Genomic DNA, 18,438 nt, shown 5'->3' on the forward strand with positions numbered 1-18,438 from the left:
GATTGAGGATTGACGATAGTTGGAAATAAAGATGAAATATGGACCCTTAATCCTAAAATTATTATAGCGTCTCAGAAAACATAAAAATAATTGTGGTGGTACACTGCAGGGGCCACCACAAAGGAGACTAAGAGGTGGTAAAAAGGAATATCTTTGCCAATGCCAAAGCAAAAAGCACAGCTCTAAACAAAACAGTAGTGCAGCTAGCCTTCCTTCCCAGTTTGACTTTAAATCACTACACTCCTGTGTATACCAAAGATGATTTAAAAATTGGCCAGGAATGGGGCATTAAGGAGATTCCTATGTATAAGGGGTGGCAGATAAATAACTATCTCTTTATGCTCTCCTGTTTTCAGGAATTCCAAACCTAGGGAACTCCTAGACTTTCATAAGTCTAGGAGCCAGCAAATTTACTCCTCTAACTCAAAGATATACTTTGTCAATGTTCAGCAGTTATAGAAGTATGACCTTTCCTTATCCTCATTTCCTCAGAATGAGGAGTGAAAAATCTCAGGGGGAATTGTTAGCTAGCACAAGATTCTCCAGGGCTGAGTAAATTCTTACTAAGTGTTAAAATGTAGCACAGTATTTTGCAGAGGAAGCTGTAAGGTTTTACTTTTCTAGTAAAATAAAAACAGCAGGATAAAATTGGGCTCTGAAAGAAGAAATCACCATGTGATTAACAAAATAGTGTATATAATCAATGGCTAAGCCTCTTTTCAGGAGACAGAGCTTTGGATGTGAATCCCTGTCTCCTTTATTTGCTCGAAGTGAATAAAACTGCCTAATGATAACCCTGGCTCATTCTTGAATAGAGCACCTCAGGAAGCAAACCCTTTGAGCACCACAACAATAGGAATATTTAACTGAGAATGAAAAGTGAAAACAGAAAGCTTTGTTTTAAAATATATTCACTCAGAAAAAGGTTAAAGTACGTACTTGAGGTAGCTAAGTGAACCAACATTTAACAGCACCTCAAATGACTTCCATAAGTAATCATTTCCACTTTAATATTTTACTATATTATAATATAATTGTCTTTCTCCTGGAAAAGGAAGAAAACTTGTCACAACCCCAGCTCTCCCTAGATAATCAATAAATCTTTGATTACAAGAGAATGGCATGTCATATACAAGTTATCATAGTCTTGATAAAGGATCTATCTATATGCAATATTCTGCTTGAAGCAAACTTCTTCATTATTCTATGTTTCAAAGCTTAATATAGATTTGTTATTGGGACTTGTAAGAGACTGAAGTAAGAGAAATAATCATTTAAAGATTACAAGGTAAGTGATGTCAGAAACAACGTGGAGTGAGAAATGTCCCCAGATTTCTCCTCTTTAAACAACAATAAGCTAAAATCTAAAACTGAACAATAAAAACATCTATGAGATATAAAAGGCATTATTAAGGCTTTATATAAAGAGGGATCTAAGAAGCTTAGACACCACGTACTGGGAACCCAAAACCAAAAAACAAACAAAAAAACCACTTTCTTTCCACCAGGAAAAGAGAGACATTTATATAATAAATCTTCTTTCTGGGAAAAATGCAGAATAGTCTATTACACCATGAACAACCAAGGTGATAAGGCAGCTCAGAAAGAAATGAAAAAATCTCCAGAAAATAAGCTTAATGACATAGAAGGATGCAACTTAAATGACAGAGCATGCAGGATTGTGGGGAGTCACTTATGGACATGTGAAATCGTATAACAAGGAACAATTTTTGTGTACTTGGCAACAATGTAAGAAGTTGAGATTGTAAAGCGCTGGGAAAAACCGGGAGGTAACTGTTCACATAGCAATCACTGCACATTCCTTGCTACAGTTTAGCAGAGAGTTCTGAGTTGTGAGAATCTCATTGTTCTACTAGATAAGTAATCTGGCTACCCTTGGTTCTTGACTACTGTCTTTCTTATTGTAATGTTATAAATAGTGTGTTCTAAATAAACTCGGAGACACAGACACAGCTTGAATCTGTGATCCCTCCTGCAATTCTGTCTGTCTTCTTTCTTTTCCTCAGTCCATCCTCCCCCTTTCAGGTACCCTCAATTACTTCGTCGGCTGGCTCCGACACAGGATGGTACTTCTGAAAAAACCCAATGAGATCCAAAACAATTCATTTCAACAATTTCAGGAATTGAAAAAACAAGTAGGTGAGCAGAATGAGTTCTTTAGCAAGGAGATTGAAATCCTCAAAAAGAACCAAATAGAACTTCCGGAGATGAAGAACAAACTGCAAGAGATGAAAAATGAAACAACAATCTTGGGAAAATAGGGCTGACCAAATGGAGGAAAAGATCAGTGGTATTGAAGACAGAAACCTAGAAATAAATCAAAAGGAAGAAGAGAGAAACCGAAGAATGAAAAATAATAAAAGAGAAATACATGAACTAGCTGATACCAACAGGAATAATGAGCATTATCGAAGGCGAGGGAAAGGAGCAAGGACTAGAAAGCATTTTCAGACAAATAGTGGATGAGAATGTCCCAAATCTAAGGAATGAGCTAGAGCTTGGCATTCAAGAAGTCAACAGAACACCCAATTATCTCAACCCAAAAAAGCCTTCTCCAAGGTACATTGTATTAAAATTATCAAAAACCAATGACAAAGACAGAATTCTCAAGGCAGCCAGGGAAAAGAAGATGATAACCTATACAGGAAAAACCATTAGATCATCGTCAGACTTTTCAGCACAAATTTTACATGCCAGAATGGAGTGGAATCAAATATTCAAACTATTAAAAATGAAAGGAACTACCAGTGAAAAATAATGTATCCAGCGAAGCTTTCTTTTAGACTATCAGGCCTGCATTATAGGAAAAACTGAAAGGGGTCAGCTCACCTAAAACAAAATGACAAAAAGATACATAACTAGGAATAAGGCAACCAGGCAGATAGAAGCAGAGGAATGCAAATCTTATCAAGAACAGGGTATTGGAAGCTTAAACGATAAGAAAAGATTTGCTATAGCAAGGTAGTAATGAACATTCAGCATATATAGGGACAAGCTGAGACAACAATAACTGAAAAGGGGAGAACTCAAAGATTCAGATTGACAAAGAGAAATGGAGGTAAGGCACACACAGAAGAAAATGGATGACTATATATATGTCTACTTCATCCAATATTAGTACTACTATTGTACTACCATTAGTAGTACTAATATTGGATGAAGTAGACTTCAAAATAAAAAAGTTAAAGAAAGATTTTGAGGGACATTACATAATGATAAAGGGAATGATGCACCAAGAAGAGATAACACTTATTAATATCTATGCTCCCAATAAAGGAGCCCAAAATATGTAAAGCAATTACTAACAGAAATAAAAGAAGAAACAGACCAAAATACTGTCATAATAGGCAACCTAAATACCCTACTGTCAGATATGGACAGATCATCCAGACAGAAAATCAATAAGGAAATAACATCCTTAAATGACACATTAGACTAACTGGACATAATTGACATTTACAGAGCCTTCCATCTCAAAATACCTGCTTATACATTCTTCTCTGGTGCACATGGAGCATTCTCAAGGATCGACCACATATTGAGACACAGAGATAGCACCAAAAAATATAAAAAGGTTGAAATCATACCAACCATATTCTCTGATGATAATGATTTGAAACTAGAGATCGAAACTTATAAAAAAAAATCAGGAAGAACCACAAAACGTGGAGATTAAATAACATGCTATCAAAGAATGACTGGGTCACAGAAGTAAAAAGAAACACTTTGAATTCAACAGCTCCTAAACAGAACTTTCCATGTCTCCAAAAGTCATTTTTTTTTTAAATCCTTATCTTGTGTAATAGCTTCACTAATACCTAGAGTCATACACCTGGAGTGATTTTTTTTTTTTTACTCCCTTTCTCTTATATCATACCCATTATCAATAAATAATTTCCTCCTTTCTCACTATATGGATGTCAAGTTAGTCTCCTTGTCTTATTGTTTCATTCAGGCCTTTATTTAACTATACATCACTAATGAGCAGATTTTTCTTCAAAAATGTCAATTTAAAAGTCATATAAATGATTTAATATAAGCTGCTTTTACTCCAAAGGAGTAAGTGTGTATTCTTAAAATAGACTGATTATTGATCAATGCTGTTCTTAATACTTATTCCAGGAACCTCCTCACTGCTGTTTCTGTCTTCAGATTCTACACTTTTACCTCACTCTTTATATTGCTGACAGTTTTTTCCTAAATTATAGCTCATTCTACCACATCCCTACTACAAAATCTTTGCTATCTCTCACAACATTCAAGAGAATTTAGATCTGCCTCTAAAAGAACTCTTCGATCACGTTATTTACTATCTTCCTCTGTATTTTGTTTACCATATTCCTTCCATATAAAATATGGTAGTCCTGTCTCGAATTCCTACAAAGTCTTCAATATTATTATACAATTTCCCTGCTATATGTTCCCATAACCTTTTGTAGTCTTGTTTTTAAGTAAATTTTATTTTTAAAATAATTTTAGGTTTACAGAAAAATGAGTGGTTAGTATAGGAAATTCTCATATGCTCCCTAAACCAACTTCTCCTATTAACATCTTACATTGTTATAATTAATGAACAAACTGATGCATTATTATTAACTAAAGTCCATAGTTTATCCAGATTTTCTTAGTATTTTACCTGATGTAATTTTCTGGTCTAGTAACCTATTCAGTTAATCATGTCTTATTAGGGTTTTCTTGGTTTCTTAGACTCCTTGTTTTTGATGACCTTTACAGTTTTCAAGACTATTGGTCAAAAATTTTGTAATGTGCCTCTTTAATGAAATTTGTTGATGTTTTTCCTCATGATTAGACTGAGAATGTAGGTTTTTGAGAAGACTATAGAGATGAAGTATCTTTCATTTCATCATATGAAGGGTAAGTTATCAACATGACTTCTGAGTGTTGCTATTGACCTGGATCATTTAGGTAGTGTTTTACAAGTTTCTCCACTGTAAAGTCACTCTTCTGTCCTTTACATACTATTCTTTTTGGAAGGAAGCCACTCTGTGCATCTCATACTGAAGGAATAGAAATTTATGTTCCCTCTCCTTGAAAGCAGGTATCTATATAAGTTATTTGAAATTCTTTGCAAAGTACACTTATCTCTTCTACCCCATTTATTTATTTTTCCAATCATTTCTAAAAGTCAGAACTCATAGATTATTTACTTTAGTTATAATTCAACTCTACTTAATTCACTTCATTACTCAGATTGTTCTACATTTGACCATTGAGAACTCTTCCATTTCGCTCCAAAGTCCATTTGATATCTTTCCATTCATGTGGATTTTGATTAATTTTTGTGCAATTCCTTACTTCTTCTTATTCTAGACTTATATATCTCTAGCCCCAATCCTAGTATCCACATTTCTCCAAAGAGCCCTGTTTTATTATTATTTTTTAATTAGAGAATAGTATTAGAAACCAGATTCTGGGTACTAGTTGTGTTTATTTCTATTGAGATGCCATTGTTATTAGGATCTCATAGGTCACAGAAAGGAAATACGTCTGTGCATGCACAGTTAACTCAGAACACAGCCCATCCACATACTCTGTAGAGTGCTGGCTGCCCAGCCAACAGCTAAGGCAGGCAGTGAACAAAGGGCTTTCAGCGGTGCCTGCCCCCAAGGACGTTTCCTGCTGCTCCCATGGTCCTTATCTGCTCTGTAACCCAGCAGCACATGTTGCTCCCATTCGGCTGGGAAAGAGGTGGCTCCCCCATGAGATAACCTGTCCCTCAACTCATAGGCAAAAAGAACTCTGCTTGCTCTTGGTCAGCAGCTTTATTTCTGCATCTCTACTGTAGCTTCCCCTTCTTATGAGTAATAAATGGTATTTCTCACCTCTCTGGTCCTCCTGGTGGTTCTTCAGGAATATCCAAAACCAAATGCAAGCTCCAGGCCTGGGGGTCCCAAGTGTATCACATATCTATAAATATTTTTATATGTATTTGTATGTGTCTTTATTAAGGTAGTTTCCTTAATATATTATGATATCTGAATTTATATGCATAGTAATATCTCCAGCTCCAGTACATTACCACATAAATAGTTGTAGCATCTTCCTATTTCTTATCTGTGCAATGTCAGTGTTTTTAACCCATATCTTTATTAAAGGCAACTTTATTAACTATAGTACTGTCATGTTTAATTTTATGTGTAAACTTGACTGAGTTAAGAGATGCCCAGACAGCTGGTAAAATATTATTTCTGGTGGTGTCTGTGAAAATATTTCTGGGATAGATTAGCATTTGAGTTTGTGAACTGAGTAAAGCTGATGAACCTCCACAATATATATAGGCATTATTTGATTCATTAAGGTCCCTTACAAAGTAAAAAGGCAGAGAAAGGGCAAATTTGCTCTCTCTCTCTCTGCTTCAGTTGAGACATCTATCTTCTTAAATATTATCTTAAATATTGATGCTCTAGTTCTTGAACTTTCAGAGTTAGATTGGGATTTACATCATCAACTTTGGATTCTTAGGCCTTTGAACTAGGACTAAATTACACTTGGTTTCTCTGCTTTCAGATGGCAGATCTTAGAACTTCTTTATCACTATAATAATGCAAATTCCTATTAATCCCTCTTTCTTCCTCTTTCTATGTACATGTATAATTGGTTCTGTTTGGAGAACCCTCATACATGTATAATGTTTTTGTGTAGTTAATTTTGTCTTTGTTCTCACAGATGCTACCATTTTAAGGTCATTTAAGTCATCGACTTTCACCCAAATCTTTTCACTGGTACAGTCCACATTCCTTATTAGGATCAACCATCTAAATAAATTTTTTAAAATTTGCATACATTAAAGTTTTTTCTTAAATATAAAGTACTATGATTTTGGACAAACACATAATGTAATATGTAAATCATTATCATACAGAATGGTTTTACTGTGCTGAATATCCTCTGTGCTTCATTTATTCAATCCTATTCTTTTTACTTCTCTTATCTGGCAACTCTTCATTTTTCTCTTAACTATCTCTGTATTTTTCCCTTTTCCAGCATATCGTATAATTGAAATCAAATAGTATGCAACTTTTTCAGATATTCTTCTTTTACTTAGCAATATGCTTTAAGATTCCCCCATATTTTTTGTGGCTTTGTACTTAATTTCTATTATTAGTGAGTAATATTCTATTGTCTAGATAGACCACAGTTAATCCATTTAGCTACTGAAAATATTGTGGTTGCTCCCAGTTTTGGGCAATTATAAAGCTTCTATAAGAATTTGCATGCAGGTTTTTGTGTGGACATGTTTTTAATTGTAATGGATTATACAGTAAACCTATGTTTAACTCTTAAGAAACTGTCAAACTATCTTCCAAAAGGACTGTATCATTTTACGATTTCACCAGCAATGAATGAGAGTTCTTGTCACTCTGGGTTTCCACAGCATTTGGTAATGTCAGGTTTTCGGATTTTAACAATTCTAATAGCTCTGTAGTGGTATTCTGTTGTTTTAATTTTCAATTACCCAATTACATAGGATTTTGAGAATCTTTTCATTTTCCATTTTTGTATTTTCTTTTGGTTGGATTTCTGTTTTTTTAATTAGGTTGTTAACTTTCTTATTGTTTAGTTTCAAAGTTTTCGTGTATCTTTTCAGAAATGTGTTTTACAAATAAATTTTCCAAGTGTCTTCATTTTCTTTATAATATCTTTTGCAGAGCAGACATTTTCAGTTTTAATAAAGTCTTACTATTCATTTCCCCCCCCACATGTTATGCTTTGGGTGTCACTGTATGCTCAAATCATTCTTTTCCATGCTGTGTAGGAAAAAAAAACAAACCCCTGTTCTTTAACCTATGAGTTTCCTTTACTACTCAGACAAAATCCTTCACTTTCAGTCATCAAGTGGGTGGAAGTTTCCCCCCATGACAAATCTCTGGGACACCATCTACAATAAAGCTCACTTCTGCCAGTATAGATCTGGAAATAATGTCTGATCCCACAGGTTAAGGTCTTAGTCTCATCACCCCAAGATGACAATCAAAAATAGGTTTCCAGATTACCCACAACTTCTGGGCAATTTGGCAACAAATCAGAGATTCCCACAACCCCTCCTCGGGTTCTACTTATTTATTAGAGTGCTTTATACAACTCAGGAAAATACTTACTTACATATACTGTTTTAATAAAGATACAATAAAGGACACAGATGAACAGCCAGATGAAGAGATACACAGGGCAAGATCTAGGAGGATCCCTAGCACAAGCTTCTTTCCCCACAGTGTTGGGGTATGTCACCCTCCTGGTATGGATATGTGAGCCAGCCTGGAGGCGCTCCAAACCCATATTGGGATTTTATGGAGGCTTTCAAATGTAAATGCCATGAATTAGTTACTCCATTCAGTCCCTCTCTCCTTTCTAGAGATGTAGGAGACAGGGCTAAACATTCCAAGCTTCTGATCAGAGCTTAGTCTTTCTGATGACCAGCCTCCATCCACCATTCAGAGGCCCATCAACTATCACTTTATTAGAACAAAAGATACATCTAGCATTCTCATCTCTTAGAAATTTATAAAATTTTTAGGAGCTCTGTATCAGGGATATGTAGGAGATATTTCTATTGTTCTTATCATTTTAAGAGTTTGGGAGCTCTGTGCCAGGAACTGGTGGCAGAGATCAATATAATTTTCAATTAGCTTATATATACAATTAAATATTTTTAAGCTATAAGAAAGAATGAAGACCTGCTATAGTAAGGATGAACCTTGGAATATGAAGACAGAAAGGACTAATAGTACATGATTCCACTTATATAAAATATCTAGAATAGGTAAATTCATAAAGATAAAAATTGTATTAGAAATTATCAAGGATTGGGAGGAGAATATAATGGGAGTTAGTACTTAATATTTACTGAGTTTCTGTTTGGATAATAAGAAGTTTTGAAAATAGTAGTGATGTTTATATGTTGTGAAGGATATTAATATATGCCACTGTACACTTAAAAGTGACTAAAATAGCAACTTTTGTTACATATATTTACCACAATTTAAAAATATTAATAATGTAATATGCCCAAAATGATTGAATTGCACACTTTAAGCAGGTGAATTGTAGAGTTTGTGAATTATCTCAATAAAGCTGTTTAAATAAAAGATTCATTGCCCCCCCAAGGTCAGTAAGTTTTATCCTCTGTGTTTTTCAGTAAGTTTTATAGTTTTGGGACATAAATTTAGGTATGAACCATTTTAAGTTAATTTTGTGAAAAGTGTAAGATCTGTGTTTCAACAACATTTGTTAAATGGATCTTTCTCCATTGTATTGCCTAAGGCAAGTTAACTCTATTTTTAGGGGTCTATTCTTGGTTTCTCTTTTGTTTAGATTTACATGACTATTCTTTTACCAATATCATGCTGCCTGGGTTACTTTAGCTTTATAATTTGCATTGCAGTTCGGTAGAAGGAATAATCTAATTTTGTTTTTTAATATTGTGTGGACTGTTGTGAGTCTTCTGCCTTCTAGTATAAACTTAAGAATGTTTCTTGATATTGACAAAACAGCTTGCTGGAATTTTGATAGAGGCAGCTTTGAATTTACAGATGATCTGGGGAAGAATTGCCATGAAAACAATATTTTCTGATCCATAGCTCTCTAATTATATTTTCTTTATTTCAATACTTTAGTAGGTTTCTGCATAGAAATCTTGTCCCTGTTTTATTAAATTTATACCTAAGCATTTAATTCTTTTGATGCGATTGTAAATATTTATATTATTATGTAATGTGTTTTAAAGTTCAAATTCCAACTGTTTATTTCTGATATAAAGCTATTGTTTTGTATATTGACCTTGTATCCCATAATCTTGCTGTAATTAATATTAATTTCATTTGTTTGTTTGTTTGTTTTTATGCCTACAGAACCCAGTATTCTTGGGTGGTCTCCCATTCAAGTACTAACCAAACCCAACACTGTTTATGGGACCTTGTGGGACACTGTTTATGGGACCTTGTATCCCATAGTCTTGCTGTAATTAATATTAATTTTATTTATTTATTTGTTTGTTTATTTGTTTGTTTGTTTGTTTTTATGCCTATAGAACCCAGTATTCTTCGGTGGTCTTCCAGTCAAGTACTAACCAAACCCAACACTTCTGAAATCAACAAGATCAGGCACTTCAAGGTGGCATGGCCATAGACTAATTACAGTTTTTTGTTGGTTCTTTGGGATTTTCTACATAGATAATTGTGTTAACTGAAAAGAAAATGCTTTTTCTTTTTTTTCCCACTGAGTATATCTTTTATTTTCTTGTTTTCTCTTACTGTACTAGCTAGGACTTTCAATATGATGTTGAATAAGAGTGGAGAGAGAGGACATACTTGTCTTGTGCCTGATCTTAGTGGATGAGTTTAGCAGAGTCCAATGCATTAGTCATCAATCCCAAGAGAACAGAATACCACGCACCAGTTACCAGTTCCAGTTCCAGAGGAGGACTCCAAATATTTCTGCCTACTGCATCTTGGTATCAGAGTTGACGAAGAAAATATAACACACTCAAGCCCTAAATGGGAATTCTATCTTTGTCATTGATTTTTGATAATTTTAATACAATGTGCCTTGGAGAAGGCTTTTTTGGGTTGAGATAATTGGGTGTTCTGTTGACTTCTTGAATTCTAAGCTCCAGTCTGTCCCTTAGATTTGGGAAATTCTCGTCCACTATTTGTTTGAAAATATGCTTTGTAATCCCTGCTCCTTTTCCTCTGCTTTGAGAATGTCCATTATTCTTATGTTTCCTCTCCTGATGGTATTAGCTAGTTCTTGTATTTTTCTTTCATTATTTTTCATTCTTCGGTCTCTCTCTTCTTCCTTCTGAATTATTTCTAGATTTCTGTCTTTGATGTCACTGATCCTTTCCTCCATTGGTTGACTCTATTTCCCAACCTTGTTGTTTCGTTTTTGAACTCTTGCAGTGTGTTCTTTATCTCCAGAAGGTCTATTTGGTTCTTTTTGAGGATTTCAATCTCCTTGCTAAAGAACTCGTTCTGCTCACCTAGTTGAAATTGTTGAAATGAATTGTTTTGGATGTCATTGATTTTTTTCAGAAGTACCATCGAGCATTCTCTGTAATTTAAGTTGCATATTTCTATGTCATTAAGCTTATTTCCTGGAGATTTTTCTCTTTTTTGCTGAGATGCCTTGTCACCTTTGTTGTTCATGGAGTTTAACAGACTGTTTTTCCACCTGGGCATTAATGAAAGCGTGCCCTTTTCTTTTGCCCTCCAGAAAGTTTTATTATGTAATGGTCCCTAGCCTGTTACAAAGGTGTTTTTCTTTGATTTCCAACAGGTGACATCTAAGCCTTTTGGATCTGCTTCATATAAAATCTTAATGTCTTTTTTTCCCTTATAGATGTTTAATCACACTTGCTACCCTCAGTCTCAGTCCCTGTCAGTATTAGCAACAGTTTTGGTAGTGTTTGCTTAGATTCCCCTGGAGCTTCACAGTGTTTGGTCTCGGAGGGTATGAGGGGAGGGGCCCTCTGGATTGGGGGATGGGGCCTGAGGCTCAGCTTCGGTTTTGCAACTGCAGCCGGTAAAAATCATCTGTTGTTTCTCTGCTGTCCGTGCTTTTCTCCCATCCTCATTTCTCTGCCTTCTGCCCTGATGACTGGGTGCTGCTGCCGGCTACAAGGAGCTCACAGCTTTCCCAGGCAGGGCTGCTCAGGGAACTCACCACACCTTCTCTCTTCCCCCTCCTCCTACAGGGAGCTCCAGCTGTGAGAAGCTTCTTCTATGTTTCTCCCATTCCACTGCCTGACATCTGGGTTCCTGTGGTATCTCTTATGTGCAGATCCCACGCTCAAATGTGCTGGTGTGCAGTTTCAGTGTTTTTGTTGAGTTTCAGATATTCAGCTTATTGTTGTTTCAAATGGAGAGATATGGGAACGTCTCTCACTCTGCCATGTTTAATCCAATCTCCACAACTTTTGGTTTGTTGACACTCTATTGTATTGTTTTCTAATCTCACTCTTAATTCTCCTCATCTTTAAATTGTTATTCTTTCTCTAGTTTCCTAACATGGGAGCTTACATTGAGTTTAGGTTCTGTTTTTCTATGTACATTTATTCAATGCTATAAATTGCACTGTTATTCCTGCTTTTGTGCATCCTACAAATAATAAGTTGCATTTTCATTTAGTTAGGAATATTTTAAAAATTTTCTTTGACCCATGTAGTATTTAGAACTATGCCATTTGTCTTCAAAGATTTTGGGATTTAAAATTACTCTTTCTGTTGATTTCTAATATAATTTTATTCTGGCTGAGAATATACTTTGTAAGATTTTATTTAATGGGTTAAGGTGTGTTTCATGGCCCAGAATGTGATTTCTCTTAATCAATGTTGCACATGAGCTTGAGAAGAATGTGTATTCTGCTGGTGTTTAGTGTAGTGATCTGTAAAGGTCAATTAGATCCAGTTCTTTGACAGTGCTGTTCAGGCCAACTAATCCTTACTGTTTGCTTGATCTCTCAAATGCTAAATAGATGTTGCCACTTATACAGTGGGTTTGTCTATTTCTCCCGGCATTTCTATTAGTTTTTGTCCCATATATTTTAACTATATTTTGTTAGGCAAGTACATGTAAAAAGTTTTTAATTATTCTTGATCAATTACTGGGAAATTAGTCCCTTTATCATCATGTAATGACCATTATATCCATAATGATTTTCTTCGTTCTAAAATTAGCTCTGAAATTAAAATTACTAATCTAGATTTTTTTTTCTAATTAGTATTAGCATGGCATACCTCTATCTATTCCTTTTCTTTTAATCAACCTACGTCTTTATATTTAATTTATGAGTTCCAGTCAAAATGGTGGAGTAGGTAAATGTGCATGCCTCTTCTCACAACCACATCAAAATTACAACAAAACTATGAAAAAAAAATCATTAAGAATTGTCTGAAATCTAGCTGAACAGAAAAGTTTTACACCTGGGGACATACAGAAAAGACCACCTCATGACTGGCAGGAGGGGCAGAGAGGTGGTCTCAAACCCACATGTGGCAGATAAAGATCTGGAGGGATATCTCAGCTGCAGAGGTAGCCCCTGAAGAGTGAGAGGTCTGGGCTTCACACCAGGTTCCCCAGCCCAGGATTTTAATGATGGGGAGAAACAACCCTCAACTTTGGGCTGAAAACCAGCCAGAGGTGGTGGCTGAGTGAGACAAGAGGGCTATGGGAGTTCCAGGCTTTTCTCTTAAAGGACCAGGGCATAGACATTCCACTGACAAACTCGCTCTGAGCTCCAGCAATGGAGCAGCATCTTGAAAGGTAATAGGTGCATACAGGGAGAAACTGAATTGTCTGGCTTCAGGGTCAGGATGGGAGGGGCAGCTTTCACCTACACAGAAGTGCTATTAGGAGCTATTCCTTAGTTTAGGAATTCCTCCCCACTCATGTAGCATGAAGATGAAGGAGATTGCCATACCTGAATCTTCATCAACCTGGCTAAACCATTCACCCTGCCCTGGTGATTCCCTGATACCTTGCCCCATCCAACTTGCAGGTTCACCCAAGTCACTTCCAGTGACTTTTCCATACAAATAAACTCTCTTGAAAGGTCCAAAACCAAACAGCATCTGACTTTGGCATGCTCAAAATCTCTTGGAAAGCAGCCTCAAGCCTGGCACTAACAGCAGTCTGCCTTGGTTCAGAGCTTAGCCTCTCTGAGGCATCTCCAGGCCCAGCACAAGTGGCAAACATCTGCAAGTCATTTTGTACCTTATAACCATGTGACAGTGGGCAAGGAACAGCGGCAGCTGACCCTGGCCAGCTCCTCCCAAGAGGCCCAGAACCAATGTACCTAGTGGCCACTTCAGACCATAACTGAGTACCACCCAACCACTTTCACAAATGACAAACCCAAAGGGTGGACTAGGCAGACATCAGAGCCCTGCTAAGGCAAATCCTGCTCTATAGGGTCAGTGTCTGCACAACAGCTCCTCTACTGTAGTCATTGGCAGTCTTCACAACCAATCAGCCTAAGGGTTAATCCCTCCCAAAATACAACTACAACAGGAGGCACACAGAACCCAAACAAGGGACACACCTGGAAACTGGCTCTGGTGACCAGGGAGACTGAGCCACTGGGCCCCACAGGACACCTATTAGATAAATATATAAGGTCGATCAACTGAGACTGGGAGACAGAGTTACTCTACCTAATACATAGAAACAAACAGAAAGAGGCAAACAAAATGGGGAGACAAAGAATAAAAGAACAGAACAAAGCTCCAGAAACAAAACAAAACAACAAAAAAGAACAAAATGGAGATAAGCAATATACCAGAAGCAAAGTTCAAAAAACTGGTTATAAGGATGCTCAATGAACTTAGGGGAAGTGTAGATAAACTCAGTGAGAATTTTAACAAAAGATAGAAAACAAAAAAGAACTAGTTAATAATGAAGAATACAATATTTGAAATGAAGAATACTTTAGAAAAAAATCAGCAGATTAGATGAAGCAGAGGTTTGAATCAGTGATTTAGAAGATGAGACAGCAGAAAACACCCAATCAGAACAGCAAAAAGAAAAAAAAAATACAAAAAATGATGGTAGGATGGTAGATAAGAGACCTCTGGGATAACATCAAGCTAACAACATCACACCATAGATGTACCAGAAGAAGAGAGAGAGAAAGGAATTGAAAATCTATTTGAAGAAAGATGGAAAATTTCGACTCAACAAAGAAAATAGATATACAAATTTGTGAAGTAGAGTCTGAAACAGAATGAATCCAAAGAGGCCCACACCAAGACACATGATAACTGAAATGCCAAAGGTTAAAGATGAAGAGGTAATCTGAAAAGCAGCAAGAGAAAAACAATTACCAATAAGAGAGCTCCCATAGGACTGTCAGTTCATTTCTCAATAGAAACTTTGCAGGCCAGAATGGATTGGCACAAAATGTTCAAAGTGATGAAAACCAAGGACCTAGAACTAATACTTGAAGGACAGATAAAGAGCTTCCTTGACAAGAAAACCTAAAGGAGTTCATCACCCCCAAACCAGTATTACAGAAATATTAAAAAAACTTAAAAAAGATAAAATATATAATAAAATGGCAGTAACTACATATCTATCTATAATTACTTTAAATGCAACAGGATTAAATGCTCCAATCAAAAGACATAAGGTGGTAGAATGGATTAAAAAAACAAGACCCTCACATATGCTGCATTTAAGAGACTTCATATTGAAAGATCCACACAGACTGAAAGGGATGGAAAAAAATATTTTATAGAAATGGAAAGAAAAAAAATAGCTGCGATAGCAATAGATATACCAGACAAAATAGACTTTAAAACAAAAACTATAATAAGAGACAAAGAAAAACCCAATTATCCTACTTCTGGGTACTTATCCCTTCAAAAACCCAAAACACTACTTAAAGGAACATGTGAATCCATATGTTCACTGCAGCATTATTTAGAGTAGCCAAGATATGGAGGCAGCCTGGGTGTCCATCCGTGGGTGAATGGATAAGGAAGAGGTGATAGAGACAATGGGATATAATTCACCCATAAAATAGAATGAAATCTTACCATCTGACCTAGAGGGTATTGTGCTGAATGACATCAGAGAAAGACAAATGCTATGTTTCATTTTAATGTGGAATCATGAGAAGATAAACAACAGAAACAAACTTATAGTTATAAAGAGCATTTTGATGGTTGTTGGATGGTGGTGGGATTAGGGAGATAGGTGTATAGGGGAAGTGGATTAAGATGTACAAATTGGTAGTTACAAAATAGTCATGGGATGCAGAGTACCAGCATAGGGAATATAGTCAATAATATTGTAATACCTATGTACGGTGCCAGGTGGACACTAATTAGGGGGATCATTTTGTAAATTATACAAATGTCTAACCACTATCTATATATCTGATAACAAAATATTAAATGTCAATTGTAATTAAAAATAAAAAAAATAAAACAAATTCTGTTCAATACACTAATAAGCATTATAAAGTTACATTCCAAAACATTATGTGCTGAGCATGTTTTGCCAAACTCAGTGGTACCGTTCAGGTATTCATTCTTGTCATATCTCAGTGTCATAAATACATAAAACAAGCACAATTGCAAAGATTCCCCACTTCATAATGTTTTATCTGCAGTTTAGGACTTTTTTTAGCATTTGAAAACCTTATAAGAGCGAAGCCTAATAATAGCGATCTGTTGTTTATAATTTAAAACTGACTTGTTTTATTTTAAATCTTTTCAATATTTTCTCAATCACCATTTTGATTAAGATATATTTATTAGATTTAACATTACCACTGAGAGCCTATATAGGTTTTTGTTTTTTTTTTTTTAGCTAGAATGCATCCTTACTACTTAGAATATTCTGAAAACATGGCAAAAGAATTTATTATTGCACCTAAAGCATAAAGACCCAAGTAGACTGTTTTCTTTATTACAAAAGAAGCCTCCTAATGTTCTGATGTGGAAGAATTCGATTATGACTAGAATGAAAATTAGTAAAAGTTTAAGAAGCACAGCAACACCTCAAAAATAAATCACATTATTCTGTTTCTCATGCAAGTCTATCACCTCAAAATACTACATGGGGGAAAATATTTTCTAAGTCTAAAAGAACCTATGAAAAATAACTTTCTACCTTCATTATTGAAATGATACAGAAAATGAAGAGTTTTCATTATCCTGGATGATGCACATCCTCCACTATAGTTTTCACTCTATAGGGGAAATGGTTTTATGGCCAAAATTATTCACAGGCAGTTCAACAATTCTAAGTGTAAAACCTAACAACAGCTACAGAGTTGAAAGTTTGGTTGGTTGTTTTACAAGGTATGTGGGAAAAAAAACCTAGAGATCACTACATAAACAGTTGGAGTACTGTCTGATAAGATTGTCTTTTGTTTACCCGTTGATCTGTAAGATTTGGTGCTCTCTAGTGTCTGGTACTCAATCATCTTTACGAGAAAGAGCCAATAAAAACTCTCGTGTGTCAGGCTTGTGTGAGATTCTGATTGACAACATTCAATCACTCCTAGGAGAAGTTAGCAGCTGTCCATGACCTCAGTGGGAGAGAACAACTGGAAGCTTTGCACTTTTAACTTCCAAGGGCTATCTCATAGGCCTCTTCCCTTGTCTGATTTTAAGCTATATCCTTTTACTATAAAAAGTGGCAACCATAAACAATGCTTGAATTATCAAACGTGTTGGAGATCTCTGAACTTTACAAGCATTTTAAAAGTGAAGAGTATTTATTGTTAAAATTCTAGACTGTTACAAAATTTAACAGTACAAGTAATGCACATGAAAGCAAAAGCAGAAAAAAAATACAATTTGGTAAAAAATATTCTGAATTAGTTATTTGAAGATCCACAGATGGTTTTCTTTAATGACTCAAATTGAAATAGGTCCTGATTTGTATCTTTTTTATCCATTCTAGTTTAGAAAATGATCCCCCTAATTGCTCCCTCCCTCCCCTGGCTCTACCTGTCGCCATTATATAACTGCTGACTGCATTCCCAATGCTGTGCTCCTCAACCCTGTGACCACCTATCAACTACTAATTTGTCCATTTAACCCTTCAACCCATTCTCCCAGGCTCCTAATCTCCCTCCCCTCTGTCTGTCACCAAATTGTCCACCACATTTGTTAATGTTTTTGATTAGTTTGTTTTTCTTCTTTAGATTTCTGCATATAAGTGAAATACACTATTTATCTTTCTCTGTGACTTATTTCACTCAGTATAAGAATTTCTAGACCACACGTCATTGCAAATGGTAGAATTTCATTTTTTTTAATGACTAATATCCCATTGTATATATGAACCATAACTTCTTTATCCAATCATTTCTTGAAGGGCATTTAAGTTGCTTCCATATCTTGACTATTATAAATTGTGCTGCCATGAATATTGGAATGCATAGATCTTTATGAATTACTGTTTTAGTTTTCTTTGGATAAATACCAAAAAGTGCAATTGCTGGGTCAAAAGGTAGATTTATTTTTAATTTTAGTCTGGAGAAACCTCCAGACTGTTTTTCATAGTAGCTGTACCAACTTGCAGTCCCATCAAATCTCAGTGTATGAGTTTTCTTTTCTCCACATCACTTGTTGATTTATTGATGATAGCCATCTTGACAGGTATGAGATATCTCATTGTGGTTTTAATTTGCATTTTTTATTATAGTGTCTTTTCATATGTCTACTGGTCATCTGCATTTCCTCTTTGGAGAAATATCTGTTCAGGTCTTCTGCCCATTTTTTAAATTGGATTTCATTTTGTTTTGTTGCTGAGTTTTTATGTATTTTTGGATATTAACTTATTAGATGTATCATGAATATCTTCTAACATTGTCAGTTGTTTTCCTTTGCTGTACAAAAACTTTTTAGTTTGATGTAGTCCCTTTTTGTTTCTTTTGCCCAAA

Source organism: Pteropus medius, unplaced genomic scaffold (assembly GCF_902729225.1).
Source record: "Pteropus medius unplaced genomic scaffold, Ma_sr-lr_union100, whole genome shotgun sequence".
Classification (NCBI taxonomy): Eukaryota; Metazoa; Chordata; class Mammalia; order Chiroptera; family Pteropodidae; genus Pteropus; species Pteropus medius.